At 36.8% G+C, this 19799-nt stretch overlaps 1 long non-coding RNA gene and 1 pseudogene across 4 annotated transcripts in view; one reads left to right on the top strand and one right to left on the bottom strand.

Annotated features, from left to right (window-relative positions):
• LOC144289699 (uncharacterized) overlaps nucleotides 1–11621 on the top strand; it is a 33263-nt gene extending 21642 nt beyond the window's left edge. The window contains exons 2-5 of one of the 4 annotated variants that reach the window (XR_013357600.1): nucleotides 2713–2790; nucleotides 4491–4599; nucleotides 4854–5061; nucleotides 11295–11621. This is a non-coding gene — a long non-coding RNA (uncharacterized LOC144289699). The remainder of the gene's footprint in view (nucleotides 1–2712; nucleotides 2791–4490; nucleotides 4600–4853; nucleotides 5062–11294) is intronic. The other 3 variants (XR_013357599.1, XR_013357598.1, XR_013357601.1) reach the window with 3 other exon arrangements.
• LOC144291195 (transmembrane protein 230 pseudogene) lies at nucleotides 5606–5965 on the bottom strand (annotated as a pseudogene).
• Nucleotides 11622–19799: the final 8178 nt, after the last annotated feature.

A 19799-nucleotide genomic window follows, 5' to 3' on the forward strand; every position in this document is an offset into this window, starting at 1 on the left:
TGTATTAAAAGGTCATAAGAATGCAAGACAATGGACACAGCGTAACACATCTAATTCCTTTACTAAATTAAATTATTTACTCTTGAATCTATTACTCATCAGATATATAACATTAAAAAACACAGAACAGAAAAATCATGGTGGTGAATGTTGATCATTTTCAAAGACAGTAACAACCCCCAAGAGTCTATGCATAATAGTTCATCTTATGCTTAATGATGTAAGGAAAGGTGCAGATTTATTTTCTCCTTATTGCTTAAAGAAACAGCCTGTTGTTCACCATTCCCCTTATGAAACAAGAAAAAATAAAAGACACAAGATAGAAAGAAAATAACATTTTGAAAATCCTTTCTCAATTAACCTAGTGTCTGTTTCTTGACTTTGGCTAACATAGTCTCTTACTCTGAAGTGTTTAAGTTACTTCCAAGATTTTTCTAGTGGAAATCTACTAAAAACCTCAGAAAGATACAGAGTGTTTGGTGGTGGTAGTTGAGGTGGGGAGAATGAGGTGAGGGGGCTTGCTGCTCTGACCCATGTTTTAAGATAATCTCATATCAGGAATTGAATTCGACATTCAGAATCCATTCCAATTCCTTATCTTTAAAACCACCTAGAGCTGGTAATTCGGAAAAGCTGGTTGGATAAATGGAAAACCAGATTCTGATTTCCTCAGGAGAATCAGTTTATAAATCCCTGCTGGATCATGGAAATTAAGCATTTCCCCAAACCAACCTTTTCTTTTGCCCTAGGATAACCTGATCAAATTTCTTGGCTTCATTTTCTCTATTGGGCTAGCAGTAATGTGAAACTGCCGAAGCCTTGTCAGATCTAAAGCCAATTTCAAAGGAAAGCCAGTTCCTTGGGGGAAAGGTGGCCATGCAAAGGCAAGATTGTGCTAATAGTTAAATTCTGTCTTCAAATGCCACCAACTGTCTTAAGAGAAAATGATATAGTGCGAGAGAAAAAGAGAGAGAAGCAACCTGAGGAAAAAAGCAGAAATGAATAACAACAGCATAAAAAGGAGACAGAGGGGAATCAGTGGAAGAAAGCAACGAAAAACAAAAGCTCCTGCATGTTTTCAGAAATATGCTAGCCTGGCATCCGCAAGCTAAATGCAGACTGGTTTTTCACAAATAATTGGAAACATTTTTCATGCTGATTTGTGAATATGTGAAAGAATTAATTCAAGGTGATATTTCATACCACCTTCCAAATGATTCTAGTCACATGCATACACACACACACACACACAATAAGACTTACTAGGAAAAAGTAGCTCCTTATTTACTTCATATGTCAATTTGTAATACTGACTTAAATTCTTTGTAATTTTGGAGAAAAATCAGCTGGTATATTGATAAGTATTAGCTTTTCTACAGTATCAGCTATTACAGATTACAATGTAGCAGATTATTATTGAGCAGATTACAGACTATATCCAAATATTACATAGAGAAATGTTTAGCAAAGAAATTTTTGGCATTACATGAATATGTATGAGTAAAATATTATTGAGAAATGGTGCAGAATAGAAATATTCCTGTTTAAAGACCTTTATCTCATAAAATTAGCTTTGAACTAAAGAACTGTAAAGTATATGAATGCTAATAAAAAATATGGGTATTGTTTACGTGAAAATTACCTAATGGTCAATCATCTGTTTTCACCTTGAGTGGCCATAAATCCAACATAAATGCAAATTAAAATATAGCAGCATTCATGTAGAAGTTATTAAGAAAATTGTTGGCTTAGGAAACTTCTGAACATAGCTTACCTTGGCTTAATTAATTTTGAAATTTCCAAGTAACTAAAGTAAAAATGAAGGGTTTTGTTTTTTTTTCAATTGTTTAATGACCCAAGTTATGCAATATGCAGAAGATACAAATCACCATTTTATGCCCTCAGACCAGTTACTTCCTCATACTTAGACTAGGACCAGGGATATTAAGGATTTAATTTTTTTTTTTTTTTTTAAGTGTGAGTTTGAACTCACAATCCCATAACCCCAAGATCAAGAGTCCCATGTTTTACGGACTGAGACAGCCAAGCACCCCAAGGCCTGTAATTCTTTATCTAAGTCCCATATGCTTTTTGTTTTGGTTTTGGTTTGGTATGTTTTGTTTTGTTTTTTAAGCTTCTGTTTTCTTTGTTTACACTGAATGTGAACATCCAGAATATCAAGTCATGATGATAGTAGCTGCAGGTCTTCATTGGTCATTCTGTCTCCTAATTAGGTGGAACAATGGTAATGATCCTAAATTTTCATCTATCTCAGCCTCATTTCCATTCTTACTTCATTATGGTTATCCAGATAGAGTCAAGTATTTAACTGAAGAGATTATCTGGATATTGCAGGCAAAAGAAATCTTGCATATATGCTTGTGTGTGTGCGTTTGTGTGAAAGAGAGAAGATCCAGTCTTGCATATCAAGTTTGTCTTTCAAATTAATCAAATTTGCCAGAAAATTACTCATTTGATGCCTACAGGGTTTAGTGGAAATATCATTTAATATCCTTTTGATGACAATGAGAAAACACAAAGCTCACATAATTTTTTTAAAGGAAATTTACTGGCTCATTTTTTTGGAATTCCAATAGAGTATCTTGGCATTCTGGCATGGTTGGATCAATGGACTCAAGTAGTCAGCTTTGGCCACTATCTCTTTCTTCACCCCCAAGAAATTACTTTGCTTGCTTTTGCTTTTTTGTTTAGACATTCCCTGTGTGATGAGCAAGATGGTCTCTGAAGCTACAGATGCATAACCTACCATCTTAGCAATCCTGGAAAAAGGTGATACCAATAGTAATAACAATAATAATAATAGCTGGTATTCGGCTATATTTACTGAAAACAATTTATGTTGAGACATTTTTAAGTTCTTTAATATTCATTCCTCATCAAAAGAATGTTATGAAGTGGTGTATTATTCTTCATATTTTACAAATGAGGGAAGAAAAATATTTTCTTAGAAAAATCCATTAGAAAATTTGAAAATCTCTAATTGACCTGATTTGCCTAAATTCCTAACATAATCAAAATGTAAGGCAGCCCAAAAAAAAAAAAAAATGTAAGGCAGCCCAGTTCAAATTTCACCCTCATGACCAAGGGAAATGTGTAATATTCTTGAAAGAGGAAAATGTGCTAAAACTACCAGTCCTTTACAGGTTGACAATTGAATCAGGTTATGATCCACATCTAAATGTCAATGGCTAAATTTGAATTCAACAAATCATTGAGTATTATACGTAAAACCTTGCAAGAAAGGCATAAAAATTTAGGAATGTAATTTTACTCTAGATTTAAGGAGTTATAAGCAAATAGACTAGGAACCAATAAGTAAAAAATGCAGAATTATAAGCAAATGAGTAGAAACAAAGTGCAAATGAAGAATAACAAGGTTGAGAGTTTGCATGCAATAGAAAAAAACCAATAACAATAAAACAATTATAGTAGCCAATTTTATTGAGAACCTATTATGTGCAGCATATTTAACCAACCTGGCAGATACTTACATTTCGCACACTATCTAGAAGAAGTAACTGAAGCTGAGTTAAAATATGTAACTCATGTAAGGTAACATAAGTATAAAATTACTGAGCCTGGATTCAGTCCAGGACATCAGACTCTATGATACTCTCTCACAGATGGCTTTAATTCCTGAATAAAATATGACATCAATAGAATTTACTTAATTTACTTCAGAAAAAAAAATACACCATGAACTATCAGGATTCTTTATATCTTACATATTTAAATAATTCTTTAATATTGCCTTGTAAATTTGTCATTTGTAATTCCAATTTGTAATTTGTAATTCCAATTCCAGAAAATGTACAGTCATATTCTACCATAAATTCAAAATATAATCCCAACATTAGTTATAAATAACATTAATGAACACACAATAAAATCCCAGTGATATTGCTACAGTCCAGTGTGAAATACAAGCCCAGAAAGTACCATCATATATCAAAATAAAAATACATTTTGCTAAGTTGGTAGGAATGATATGTATATATTATTTCATAGCTACTGTTTAAAGACCAAAAGGTCTACTTGCAGATTGTGGCATGCCTCCTTCAGTGTCAGGTAAAATGTTAAGAACCATCCTTTGAATTTTCAAAAGGTATCTAATAGTTTATCACTGCAGAGTTCATTTGGTATCAGTTAGTCCCTTTTTCTTTACAAGGTTGGAGCTGGGAACAATTCAAGGTCATGTCACTTGGCAAGAAAAAACTTAGAAAGAGAGTATCCCATGCAGTGAACTTCAAGAATAAGTTGTAGTTCACATTCAAAGGCAGAATGATCTGCTATTTTAGCACACTATCCCAGAGTATACTTTATAGCACGTGAGGATTTTACAAGTTTAAAAAATTATACCTTTAAATTTTATTTTCAGGTGAAGTGAAACTGTCTCTGTCTTTGCATAGGAAGAAGTCAGTCGTGAATTTATTTTTTATTATTTATTTGTATTTTTAATTTTTTTAAAGTAGGCTCTATGCCCAGTGTGAAGCCAATGTGGGGCTTGAATTCACGACGCTGAGATCAAGACCTGAGCTGAGATCAAGAGTCGGACACTTAACCAACTGAGCTACCCAGGTGCCCCAATAATAACTTTAATATGATCAATATTTTATTTTATTTTTTAGATTTTAGAATTTTAATTTCTTTTGAATATGTCACTTTTTGCAAGCTACAAAACAAAATCAAACTAAGGCAGCCTAATCCTGTAGAGATCAAGGACAGGTCTTGCAATCTTCCCTAGAAGGACATCAAATACAAGGTGCTAATAGTGGGTTTATAATCTCTAAATAATTACCACTTATCACTTATCTACATTTTTTGTTCCTTAGGAAACAGCCCAAAGTCCAGTACTTAAAGCATGCTATATAGCACATCTCAATCTACAAAGACCAGAATGACCCAAATTATATGCTGGCCAATTTGCTGGTGGAACAAATCAAAGCTGACCAATGACTGGTGAATGGAGAAAGTGTTTACCTTTTGGCAATTTGCTCTGGGGTTTAAATAAAGTCCTGGCTGCTGTTAATAAGAAAGCAGGTAAGAAATGTTACAGATGCACCCTCACATATATGATTTTGCCAAGTCCTTCTACTAGAATACAAAATTAGAGATGAGTGTAGGGGTAAAACACTTAGATGTCTTCAAAACAAATTATCAGTAACATGAAATTTGGCATACTGAATTCTTCCATTTGCCACCAGAACACACTGATAATGAGGATTACTTAAAAAATGCTCAACTATGAAAAGGGTGGTAGTATTAATACTTTCTGCTACAGAATAACCTCTGGCTTTCCCATACCATTAACACCGCTACTCTTCCAAGATACATATGCACGTGGAAAAGCTTGTCAGCTTTTGCCAGGGCAAGGAGATGAAAAATAGAGCATGTCCTGATTAGTTAATTTGTGATTGTAAGCTCAGTTGACATCTTGGGGTTAGACTCATAAAATCTGGCCATTTTTTGTTTAACATCTGCAAATGGCAGAAATCTTTAGCTCTTAGTCACAGTTTCTTCTCAATATCTTAAAGCTGGGCTCAGTCCAATCTGTGACTCATCTCCTCAGGCTTGAGGGTGGGAACTAGTCATCAAAATCTGGAATGTCATTGGTAGGAGTAACCCCAGTAGCCTTTGGATGCATAGTAGGAGATATGCAGGTGGTACAATTCTGGCAGGAACACCAGGATGCCAGTGATCAGGACTGAAGGACCCTGGTCTGCCCCTACCGCCCACCACCCTTTTTTGAGATAGCCAGCTAGCAGGAGGCAGCCTATGATGAGAAAGACGTCAATCAAAAATAGTACTATACCTCATATGTGACCCCATGAATGTTTTTCTTAAACTCAAGGTCAATGTAGTCATCATCTGTGCTGGAAAGCCTTGAAAATTTTACTTTACTACTGGGGATTCCAGTAACCAGGTTGGTAGAAGACAGAATCATAACAACACGACACAACTGCAGTCAGAGTACTGCACCAGGCTGCCCCCCACACCAACTGCTTGCTCACAGTTGGCAGTGGAGGCACCTGAGGCCTCATGGCATGTCTCACCTTGTAGCCATCCTCCTTGCCAATATTATCAATATTTTAAAGATCACTTTAAATTTGCCTACATGTGTTAGGTACATTGATATCGAATGCATCCTCTAGGACTCTATCTAGCACGGTGATATTTTGCACAATATCTGAAAACTATAAACACACTAGGAAGACACTAAGAAGAGCTTATGGGCCACAGACCCCAGAAAGGGAGATCTTGGGTGACCTGTTGATAGTTCAGGCTCTATATGAGTAAGACAAACAGTCCAAGGACTGTATTTTTTACTCTGTGTCCTGTTGTCTGCAGCATTTTCTGGCATCATCAACTCAAATTTGCAAAGGTGAAAACGTTAATGTTACCAGAAAGCTTCAAAGAAATTTTGCACCAAGTCATTAAAAAATCAATTTGCAAGCACAGAGAGGATATCAGGTATTAGTAACAGCCAACTCTTATTTATCAAGTTAGATAAATCCATTTTTTTAATAACAAAGAACTGATCCTGCAAGTAGGGAAATTTCAGAGATAAGAATTCCTTTGATTTTTGTTTTGTTTTGAACTTACCCTCACATGAAGTTTTTACTTACAAAATGTTTAAGGATATTACTTTTGGAATAATAGTTTAGAGAAAAAATGCTAATGTGCTTGTTTACAAGTACATACATGCTTGTATCTATAAATACATAACTTCCTGGGGTTTTCTGGAACTTTCCTTCAGTTTCTCAATTCCATATTACCTTGGATTGAGGATGAATATGTAAAAAAGATAAGGAAGAAATATAATATATAATAATATATATATATAACATAGTGTGATGTACTATACTATAATAAATATAACATAATCTAGTGGCAGAAACACTTAAGCACATGCATATAAATGGGCACAATTGTAGCTTATTTATTATACACTGAGAACAGTGAGATATCTAGCATTGAGGGATGTGTTGGAGAAGAAGGGTAACAGGAAGAGAAGTAGTCATTGATGATAAGTATTCAGAATGATGCAAAGGAGTCTGATTTATGTGAATGTCGAGTGGGCACTCATGAAGGATTGGAGCAACAGAAGTGGCATGGCTCTGTAAGTGTGACTTTCCATGGTGAGTAAGATAGATTTGCAGAGAGAGAAGAATCAAGAAATGAGCTAAGAAGATATTGCAATGATCTAATCATGATGTTGATATGGTGGCAGGATGGGGATGGAGAGCATGATGGCATGATGCATAGGAAAAAACACTTCAAAAACAGATTTGAGAGAACCTAGTGTCTTTATCTCCTGTGCACCAAACCTAAACTAAGGATTCAAGTTGGCCCATTATGGAAAATGGGAGAGAAGTCCTCATAGAAACACCAACTGTGAGATTTTGGGCTCATTATGTTTTCCCTGAGACTCAGTTTTTACATCTTACAGATGTACAGATGTACACATTATCAGTAGAGGCTTTCAGCTCTGATATTTTGTTTCTGTACTACAATACACTGGAGGGATGGCCAGAGTTAAAGGGACTGAAATGAGATAAAGAAAAGGTAAGAGGGATCCCTGGGTGGCGCAGCGGTTTGGCGCCTGCCTTTGGCCCAGGGCGCGATCCTGGAGACCCAGGATCGAATCCCACATCAGGCTCCCGGTGCATGGAGCCTGCTTCTCCCTCTGCCTATGTCTCTGCCTCTCTCTCTCTCTCTGTGACTATCATAAATAAATAAAAATTAAAAAAAAAAAAAAAGAAAAGGTAAGAATGGGTAGTGGTTTGAATAATGGGCATTTAATACGTACCTGGAATTGTGTTAGTTTTTTTTTTTTTTTTTGAATTGTGTTAGTTTTTAAAATACTTATTATCTTAGTTCTCATAACAAACCAATAAGAGAAGAGGTAAATAAATCAAAGAAGAAAGAAAGAAAGAAAACTGAACAAAGAGAACTACTCGTCAAGGGAGGCAGCAAAGTATCCTCTGGAGAAAGATTGGATAAACTGGAAAGGGTAGAAATCTGAGGGTTTGGGGGTTGAGTCTGGCTTAAGTGGCTTCGGGTTTAGTTTAATATGAACTCCATGATATCTCTTGTTTATTTAACTCCCAATGGCCCATCTGTAGAGAAAGGGCAGCAACACCCATCTTAGTTTGCAGTTACCAGCAGGGCTGTGAATCTTTTTTTTCCCCCCTGACTTGCCAACCTCAGACCACTACATTCCTGTAGCTGCCTCTTTACTACACCATTTCAGTAGCAAATGCATTGTTTTGCACCTCTCTTGACCAGGAGCAAAGTAGGGAACAATTCTTTAGATGACATTAGCACTTGAGTTTAGACTAATGATGCCAAATCTGATTTATATTGTCTTTCCCCAGCCATATGATCTAGCATTCTCCTTGCCCTTTCAATGCAGCTGTACATTAAGCTGCATGCTTTAGAGGTTTTCTCCAACAACTCCCAGACCACTTTCCTAATCAGTATTCAGCAGTATCTTTCCTATCAGCAGATGCACATTATTTTCTTCTCCCTTTGTTCCTAAGGTTTCTTCTAAGGTTTATCCACATTGACTACCTTTGCTGTTTATCATCCTAATTTTAATAATGACCCCAAGACCTATAAAAAAATATACATTTAAGTTGCTTGACAGCAAAACACACCACTGTTTATAGGAAAATGAAGAGATAACATTTATAAGGAACGCCTAAAAAAAAGACATTGTTCTTCAATTGGGTGGTCCAGTATTGACAAAATTTATAAAGTTTCAAGATTTATGATAGAATCTCGTTTTAGCCCCTTAAGAAAACATTTTATCTGAGTGTATATAAAATCATTTTCATCAAGATAGAGACACTGGCTTCAGTTTAATTTTGGAAGAGAAAGAACTAGTACATTCTTGCTTTATGAAGTTATTACAAGACTACTTTTTAGAAAAGGTCTGCATGTTATTTTTTTAAAGACAACATTGCAAAATTGTCGGTGAGTTACTTTTAGGTATATATAAATCATTTTCAGCTTTCTTGATATGAAAATGTGAAGAGCTTCATGAAAAGCAAATAATATGAGGTGTTGGTTAAAGATAATAATCTTTTCATTCCCTGGCTCGCAGACTGTGCCAGGGAGAAAACACAGGCAAACAAAAGCATTAAGTCCCCAGGCTTCCAAATGAGAAATAGTCATGATTACAATCCATCAGTTCACTCAAGTGGTGTTAGCTGTGACTCACCAGTTGAATTCTGGCTCTAATTGCCATTACTCAAACTATGCCTATTTATCACCAGACAGGACAAAATGGCTGTCTTTGTAGCCCAGCTTTACAGCAGCACATTTGCAACAATCAGCACTTGCGATTGTTCTCATTCATGCCTCCAAGAATACAAATTGCACTGAATGGTGAGAAATAGCAAGATGAGTAATGCTTAATTTCTAAGTCAATCAGATTATGCATCCATCCATCCATCCATCCATCCATCCAATATATATGTCCTAGACATTGTGCTGAAATGTTGGGGGAATAAACAGTAATTAAGCGATTTCATTTTCATTTTGGTTGTACTGAAATTAGAAGGATCCAGAGAAGATATACTTGGACTGAGCTGGTAGGTCATGTTGTGACCCAATTACTCAACAACAAGATTTGTCTTATGTGAATAACATAAGAAGGTTGACAACCAAGTTGTCTATTAGCCTCTTTACCTCTGTGACCATAGCACTGGTGCAAACTTTGTTTGCCTGCATTACCTCAAAGTCTAAGTGACCATCCTCCTCTCTTGTTCCTATTCAGTCAAATCCAATAGAACCACTAGAAAAAGCCCAAACATGTCAGAAAAAAAAATGTCAGAAAACAAAAACAAATACAAAAACAAAAAGCATGTCAGATCATGTAGCTCTTCTCTTCTTCCATCTACCTTGGAGTTAAAGTTATCACAAAATGCTTATAATGTTCTAAGAGATCTTCATTCTTCTATTGCCGTTATGTGTCTAATATCACTTCCTCCATATTGCCTTCTCTTCCCCCTGCTCCCACCCCAGCTACCTTGCTATTCTTTGAATAGGTAGACTCTTGCCTCAGAATTTGAACTCAGTATTCCATCTGCTGGATCACTGTTCCCCCAGATATCCACTTTCATGGCTCTCATTTCTTTCAGGTTTTCACTCAAATGTTCCCCTTTTCACAGAGACTAAATCTGATTAGCCTACTTAAATCTGTACACAACTCCATTCATCAGATTCTCACTAACATATCCCTCCATCCCTTCATTTCCTTTCCCTGCAAAACACAGGATAACACTTAAAAACATGACTTGCTTTATTTTTCACTTTTATTTATCTGTCCCTTCTCACTGAATTTTTTTTTCTGTTGTTCTCTGAATTTCCAGTGAAAAGAAGAGTGCATGATGAATCATGGTTTTTCAACACATACATGCGAAATGCATGATTCTTGGGCTACTATCCAATGCTTCTGTCCAAGAAGTCCATTCAGGAAATTTCTCCTCCAAGTATTTTGGGGCTAGACCAAAGCCTATTTGTCCTTTAACTAGACCATATCCTTTCCACATCAACTACATGTTTTTATTAGACTCATTTATTCATTCGAGATGCATTACTACATCAGGCATTTACAAGGTATCATCTATGAGATGAACTACAAGTGCTATGCTGGGAATTCAATCAAAATGTGGAGACTCAGACCTCAAATATCACAGTCCTGGTAAAGACTTACATATAGAGCACAGGTGTAGAATAGTATACCAAATGTTATTTTGAAGGTCAGCCTGCCATTCCTGGAGTGAGGGGAAGAAGCTAGTTTGGGCATCTAGGAAAGACTCCAAAAAGGAAGTTATTTTGACATAAGCTTGCAAACTAGCAATCAGCAGTCTGCCTCCGGACTGCAGATGTATTTAACATGGCATGAAGAATGTTCTCTTTTTCCTTTGAAATAATTAAATGAGCAAATAAGTAAATTCATACACCTTGGTTTTAAAATGGGATGCCTCATATTAAATTATGGATTTCTCACTGCTCCTGAAAAAATGTAAAAAGGAAATAGAAGGTATGACAGTACTGTAGCCATATCCTGCATGGCAGTTATGAACCTGGAGTGATTATTGTGTTTCTATCAAAATTCTTTTGTCTAAAAGAATAACCAAGAATAGAAGAAATATTAAAAAGAGGGATAGAACATATCTCTTGTTGCAAGTGTTATTTCTATGTGTTTAATATGCATCCACCAGCACACTCCTCTCATTTACATTGTTTCCCTCTCCCTGTAGATATCTGAGATTGTTTGATGTGATGTAGACCTTGAAAGATGAGTCAAGAAGGACACTACAGGCAGAGAGGGAGCAGGAAGGTCAAGAAGAAGATATTATGCTCAGAACACGTGGATTGCCAGAGAGAAGAGTATATAGAAGAAACTGTGAAGAGTAAGGCCACAGACAAAGGTTGTGACCAGACGAGAAAGGCCCTTTTTTAAAATGCTAAAATATTGAGATTATCTGTTGGGGGAAAACTGAAATGAACGTATTTTCAAGCTGTGGAATGAGTTAAACATTAAATCTGTTAGGATTGTGAAATAAAAAGTCATAAATAAAACAAAATGAAGGTCTGAGGGATTTCCTGTAAATTCAGGGACAGGAACTTGACTAGAGCTCTTCCAGCTAATCAAAGGTGTTTGCTACTCTCTGGTTCAAGAGTATTCTATGATACATTTGAAGCTATGGGAAATAATGAACTCCAGATTTGTTTTTATATTACATTTATCTTACTAGCATTAGTTCATACTTCAATTTACAAACTTAAATTGGTATACAGTGAAGAGTAACATACAAAGCAACATATGCAAAAAAAACAAAAAAACAAAAAAACAAAGAAACATATGCACTGCTTATACACACTGTTGACGGGTACTGAAAAGCTATACACAACTCCAGGCTCCCTTGCTACTCTTACACCAAGGTTGAAGGTAAATATCCACCACGCCCTTGCACCTCTGTTTAACAGAGCCCAAGTGACACAAACAAATGTCTTGTAGGAAGATACAAGAAGATATTTGCTTCCTTAATAAAAAGGAGAGGCATAGCTGGCATAGATTTTCCTTCTTCTGTCATCTTGTTCCTATCAAATGCCAATAGATGATTGGCATTCAGCTTTCTTGGCAGCCCTGAAAATTTTTAGCTACTAAACCTCTTTCTAGTTTCTTGTTATGTGAAAAGGAAAAAGCCCTCTTTATTTAAGCCAGTTCTCATTCCTGGCTGTGGTAGGCAATCCCTAAGGTTTCCCTCAAATCTTCACTTCCTGGTATTCAAATCTTTTTGTAATCTCCTCCCCTTGAGAGTGAGTTAGACTTAGTGGTTTGCTTCTCAAGAACAGAATATATTAAAAGTGATGGGATGTCACTTCCAAGATTAGGTTACATATAACTGTGGCTTTCATATGGAGTACTTTTTCTTGCTCTCTTGCTCACTTGCTCTAAAGGAGGTGATCATATTGTGAACTGCTCTTCGGAGGGGCTCAAGTGGCAAAAACACTGATGTCTGGCCACAAACCCACAGGGACTGAGGCTACCCAACAACCATGTGAGTGGACTCAGAAGCAGATCTTTCCCCAGGTAAACCTGGAGAGGACTGCAGCCCAAACTGACACCCCAAGTAGAGTCTTCTTTTTTTTTTTTTTTTAAGGTAAAACCTAGCATTTTATTTAGATCTTCATTAAACTGTTGGAATTGAGAACAAGCCATATGTAATAAACTGCCAAAAATAGATCCTGAAAGGCACTTTCTGCTTAGGGCAAGCAGTCATGGAATAAGCATGTAAACAAGCTGGCTTCTCTGTACCATACCAGCCAAGTCAGCCTTCTCCATGGCCAGCTGAACCAGCTCTGCCCTCCCTTCTGTTAACACCAGCCAGACCCCCTGTAGGTCTAACCCAAGGTTTTTCTGTAGGACATCTTGGCCTACCTGGGAATGCTGGAAACATGTTGTTAAAGGAATCATGGTGTTGAGGAAAAGAAAAATCTTTTAAAAGCTGCCATCTGAGGTGATGGCTTCTCTGTACTAACACCATACCCCAGAATACAATAAATAAGCAATTAGAAAATGTTCAAGTATGAAGGGATTTCCTCCTCCCCACCAAAAGCACTGCTCTCTGAAGGAAGCTGGTTTCTCTGTAGCTACACAAGCTGTTCAGAAAGCTCATTGGACCTGGTTTTGAAAATAAAACAAAGTTAAAACCCTGGGAGGAATTACTGTGCAGTGTGGAGTACTCAGTCTTTCTTATAAAGAAAAAAAAGAAAAAGTTATCTGGTACCAAAGTTGCCAGAACCTGTGCCAGAGGTATCCAGTTTGGCTGTACCTAGATTCATGATCTAAGCATGCAAGATAATAATATTTGTTGTTTTAATTTGCTAAGTTTTAGGGTAATTCATTATGCAGCAAGAGATAACTGATACATAGGCTGATATTAGAATGCCTAAGGGAACTTTTAAGAAATACCTATATAGTAGCCCTGAAGGAGACCAATTCTCCTTTGTTCATTTACCAACTAATTCATATTGAGTGAATTTTCCTTGTATGTAGCTCAATTTCTTCATATATAAATAATAACAATAATGTATACTCAACAGAATTATGAGATTCGAACATAAAATCTCTGGGTGCTTGAATGGCACAGGTGGTTGAGCATCCAACTCTTAGTTTCAGCTCAGGTCCTGATCTCAGAGTCTGAGATTGAGCCCACATCAGGCTCCATGCTCAGCACAGAGTCCGCTTGGGATTCTCTCTCTCTCTCTCTCACTCTCTCTGCCCCTCTGCTCATGCTCTCTCCCTAAAACAAAAAATAAATCTTTTAAAAACATATATAAAACTCAAATAAAGCCTAGACATTTAGTCAGTGCTCAGTAAAGGCTACTTGCAGTTGCTATCATTGATGTTTTTATTTTTAATAAAAAAGAGAATAATTTTATAAAACAATGTTGTGGATAACTCACCAAGGACAACAACAATAATAATCCTCTTATTTCTAATTTTCTAAAAAGCTCATAAAAGAGGGGGAAAAATGTTTTAAAAAATCATGTCTTTGTAGAAATCATTGCCTTGTAAAAATGTTCTATTTAACTCCAGGGCATAAACCTCAAGGAATTTTAAAGATGGTATATAACGAATATAGTATATAGTTTAAATTAAGAGTCCACAGATACCTTTAAGACTGTGAAAAAATCTAGTAGGAATTAACAGGCACCATATATTTAAGTGAGGCAAAGGAGCTGGACTAATGAGTCCCATGAACATATTTCATTAGGATTTATGTTCATTCTGTTTGGATTCTGCCAAAGTAAATTTCCCATAATGGAGAGAGTAAGATGTTTAACAGAGATTACAGTGTAATAGCAAAACCACTGGACCTTTTCCAGGTAACTTTCTATAAGAGTTACCTGAATTCAGTTCATATTTCTTCAAAAATTAACCACAGTCTGGACTGCCTTATATAATTAATCTAGAGATAAGGGTTATGAACATTAAGAACTAATAAAAATCACAAGAAAAAATAATTAGGAGAATTGAGGATACTGACATTTTATAAAAATTAAGGCATGGGATGCCTGGGTGGCTCAGCGATTGAGCGTCTGCCTTCAGCCCAGGGCGTGATCCTGGAGACCCGGAATCAAGTCCCACATCGGGCTCCCTGCATGAAGCGTGCTTCTCCCTCTGCCTGTGTCTGTGCCTTTCTCTCTCTGTCTCTGTCTCTCATTAATAAATAAATAAAATCTTAAAAAAAAAATAAGGCATGATTTAGTTCCTGACAAATATGACCAAGGCTAGAGTTGTCCTCAGCACAAAGAAGTTCCATAAAATCAGCAAACTTGGTATCTTTGTGTAGTTTAGATTCTAATAGAGAAGACAGAGTAGAATAAATAATGCAAATATGTTCAGTGTAACCACGAAGAGGCAGAGTGATAGCTATAGAAAAGCATAATAACCAAACCTAGCCAAGCTAGAGGTAGAGTTAACACAGGCTTTTAGAGGATATGGCTTTTAAATTCAGTTCAAAGACACAAATGCTATTAACATGTATATACAGAAGTCACAGGCAATGTGACAGCCTTTTGCTATAAGAAGAATTACTAAAATTAAAGGAACTTTAATTGAAAGAAAGGTTGGAGATTATCCATAGTAGATGAGAATCATGAACACTATGCCTAGGTCCAGAAGAAATCATCTGGTAGCTCCTATCATTCAGTGAACAAAGCTTTGGAAAGTGATAAAAGGGGCAAAGCACAAGAACTTTCTTGCAAGGTACCTAGGGTAACTAGAAGAAGAATAGGTAAGAAACATTGTGAGCTTGGTAACTGGGTTGTCTCTAGAGCGGTTTCTGTGACAATGATCTGGCTTAAAGAGGGCATCTGGCCTTATCTGCTTATAACTCTTTGGTCTCAAGGATGCTTTTACTGGCTAAGAGCTTTTTCTTTCTACTTGGTATAATTTCATCCCGGTGGAATGTACAGCTTTGTAAACTTAGGCTTATGAAGAGAGTGTAGGTAGGCATGCACTGGAATTGGGGAATATGGTGAGTCATAGCCGGGTGCCAGCTACAAATTACTATCTAGTTCACCAAGTGACTGAGCTTCCAGGAATGAAGATTTATATAATGCTTACAAGACTTAGGTAGTGCTTCAGGAATTATTTGAAGATCTTCACTTCTATGAACTACCTTATACATGTAGTTTGGGAAACTGAGGTTAAACAATTTGTCCATTGTCACACACTTGGTAATTGTGAGATCTACATGGTAACCTGTTCTCACTCCAGTATCTTAAGCTCTTACACATCTCAAGACTGGGTTTTATTGCTTTTTGTGGGTTTGTTTTGTTTTTTCTTCTTTTTAATAGGCAGATGAGGTGTAGTCTGGAGAAGCAAGGTAATCATTATCCATGGTGATATGAGAAGCTCTAGAGGCCTTTGATAATAAATAGGTGAGTCATTTCAGGATTGTGTAGATATTCTTGGGCTCCATCAGATACCTGTGCAGAGATGATGTCTGCCTGCAATTCAACTCAATCTGGCCCCAGTTAGAACCTAAATTCCATAGCTTTGCAAAGTGGAACTGCCAAAGGCAGCTGGTGATTGTGCAGATTGGGGAGTCATATGGGACCAGGTCTCTAAAGCCGGCAAGAGCTATTAAAATGGATGGGCAAAATCTGTCCTTAATATGTTCAATTATAAGTTTCAGCATTTAAGAGGCATAATTTCATAATGTCTCTTGAGAAAACAAACCCTGTGATTTATGGAATTGTTATTTTTCATTATTATTTATACTGTTATGTCAGTAATTTTTTATGTTCTTATCATCACTGTATCACAGATTTTGCCCCATCATGAGAAGGAATGCAATGCATCTGCTTTGCTCACCATTGTAGACACGGAGTCTCGCAGAGTTCAAGTTTAAAAAATATTTATAAAGTAAATGTATCTTAGTAGAGAGAAATATTTACTTAAAAATCAACTCTAATTTTGGTGGGTTATTTAAGAACACAAAATATGAATTAAAAATAATATGAATTAAAATATGTGCTTAAAATCATAGTGGGAGAGAAGAATGTTTACTGAGTATAGAATTTCAGTTTTGTAAGATAAGATAATTCTAGAAATTGATTATACAACAATGTTAATATACTTAACATTACTGAGCTATAGAGTTAAAATAGTTAAGATGGTAAATTTTGTATCATGTGTTTTCTATTACAATAAAAATATATTTTTAAAAAAGAACACTCTTATAAGAAACTTTTGCAGAGTAAAACTAATTTTTTTTTTTTTTTTTTTTTTATTTTTATGATAGTCACACACAGAGAGAGAGAGAGAGAGAGGCAGAGACATAGGCAGAGGGAGAAGCAAGCTCCATGCACCGGGAGCCCGATATGGGATTCGATCCCGGGTCTCCAGGATCGCGCCCTGGGCCAAAGGCAGGCGCTAAACCACTGCGCCACCCAGGGATCCCTGCAGAGTAAAACTAAAATAAAGATCCTGGTAAATTAAACCAAAACCCAAAAACATACAGATTGTTCTGGAAAAATACAGGCAAGCCTATCAGAGATATTATTCCTTGATAAGTTGATAATAATTTTTTTCCCTGTGTATTTCTGCTAAATGTTTGCTACTACGACTTTCCTTACCTGCTCTCAGATTCCTCATCTATGAAATGAGATTCATAATTGCAACAAATTCATCCCATATTTTTAGGAGACATCACAACAAGGATTGTTGCTGCTTTTAGGTGGAAAAAACCTTTTTTTTTTAAGGTGGAAAATGTCTTGTCTACTTTGATGATAGAGAATTTACAAGGCGCAGTTTCTATCTATAGCACTTTCTTATCTTGATCCTCAGCTAAGATCAGGTTTATAGTTAATTTGAGTATGTTTAAGACTATTCTCTACATATGGCGCCACATTCATTTTGCCACTCTCTGATGACATGCCTTGGGAAAGATAATCTGCTGTGTGAATGTTTATTATTACATTTAACCAGCTCTGCATGCTTTCATACAGAAGAGATTAAAAACGAAATAAACTACTATACATTGAATATATGTGTTTTCCTAAAATTCATATGTTGAAAACCTAATGCCCAAAGTGGTGATGTTAGGAAGTGGGGCCTTTGGGAAGCGACGAGGTCATGAGGTTGGACCCTCATAAGTGGGATTAATGCCCTTATAAAAGAGACACCAGAGAGTTTGCCCCTTCGACTACATGAGGATACAACAGAAAAAGTCTGTGACCCAGAAGGAGGCCCTCAGTTAACCATACTGGCACCTGGATCTCAGACTCCCAGCCTCTAGAACTGTGAAAAAGAAATTTCTCTTTTATAAGCTCTCCAGTCTGTGGACTTTTGTTATAGCAGCTTGGATGGGCCGAGACACAAGCAAATAACCAAGTACAAACAATGCTGAGGAAGCGAGACTAGTGACCTTGGACACAGATCATCTGCATTAACATTCAGTTGGGTTTATGATCTAGTTCACATTCTTACTAAATTTCACTTTTCTCCCCTCCAAACAGAAGTGTTCTCCAAACCAGATTTTATTGTTTCTTTGACAAATGTATTCTGACCTCTGAAGCAGCTGCCAGGAGATTTTCAGGGTTTCATTTCTTATTTTGCCAGAAGAATATTTTTGTTCTTTCTTTTGGCATGCACAATTATGCACTTTACACACATTGTGTATACACAAATATATGTATATAACTGTGTGTGTGGCAACAGAGAAGTTGCCTGTGTGTTTAATTTCAGGAACTCTAGGAAGGGCCCTAGATACCACAAACTGTAATGCCTTTCTGCTCTTGATACTGACTTTCTAAAACTAAATCTTCAAGTAAATGGTATCTATTGCAGTTCCAGTACCTGTCAAGGTTTGGGGTCTAGGGCTTTGGTGAGATGGCTTCAGGTTGGAAGGCTAGGAAGGAGAACTCTACAGGCTGCAGGGATCCCAGTAGGAAACAGAAGCCAATCAGATGATTTAAGGAAGGAACTATTTACCAATGTTCAGATGAGATTAGTGGAAAGGACACTGGATGTTCAGACCTAAAGCCTAGCAACAGCCAAGATGCTATTAGCACACATAGGTTTGAAGTAGGAAGAGGAGGAGTGACATTGTTGAAGAACAGCGTGGGATACAACCACGCAACAACACCAGACAAGACGAGCATTGTAATTATGGAGGTATGCAGCCTTTGCCAAAAAATATGGCTTAGGACAAGAAGTAAATGTAGAAAATAAAAAGCCTACCATTCTGCCTATAGATTTCCTGACAGTACTGGCCACTAGCCAAACCCTATTGCAGTGGTCCTCAAGTGTTAACATGCATCAGAATCATCTGAAAGGCTTGATAAAATAGAGATGGCTGGACTCCACCTCCAGAGTTCCTGATTTACCAGCCTTTGATGGGGGGCCTGAAACTGTCAGTGCTAACCAAAAAGTTCCCGTGTGACAGTGACGCTTCTTGGGTAGGGATTCTACTCTGAGAACACGGGTGTACCGGAAACCAGCCGAGGTGATGCTTGCATAAGCAATCATCCTCCCTAGACAGGCACAGAGCAGAGAGATGAGTATGAGTCTAGGAATAGCCAACATAAAATAACCAGCACAGAGAGAGATAATCAGCAAGTGTGAAAGAAACCCAAACGACAAATATAATATGAAGTTTGTACAATATGAAGTTTACATGTATGAATTTAGTAGCAGAAAGCAGGAAGAACTCCATGAATAACTAAGAAGTCTTAGTTCTTTGAATGAACTTGGGGAACAAGACAAGATCCCAATTTCCAGGCTGGAGACAGAGGTAAAGGATCAAGTGTACTAAAAATAAGAAATCTTCAGTGCAGGATCCAAAACGGTGAAATAAAGGGGAAGCGACTTGGGCAGTGAGTTATAAGCAACAGGCAAGAGATTATAGTAGGAATGATAGCAAGGCTTACATGACGCTCAACTTTGAGCTACTGACTTTGAACTTCTTTTTTAAAATTATTTTTATGTTATTATGTTATTTATATTCAATTTGCCAACATATAGTAAAACATCTTATCAAGTGCCCTCCTTAGTGCTTGTCATCTAGCTACCACCCCCCACCCATCTCCCCTTCTGCAACCCTTTGTTTCCCAGAGTCAGGAGTCTTTCATGGTTTATTTTCCTCTCTATTTTTTCCCCATTCAGTTTGCCCCCCCTTCCCTTATGGTCCCTTTCACTATTTCTTATATTCCACATATGAATGAAACCATATGATAATTGTCTT

This window comes from Canis aureus, chromosome 19 (genome assembly GCF_053574225.1).
Source record: "Canis aureus isolate CA01 chromosome 19, VMU_Caureus_v.1.0, whole genome shotgun sequence".
Lineage (NCBI taxonomy): Eukaryota > Metazoa > Chordata > Mammalia > Carnivora > Canidae > Canis > Canis aureus.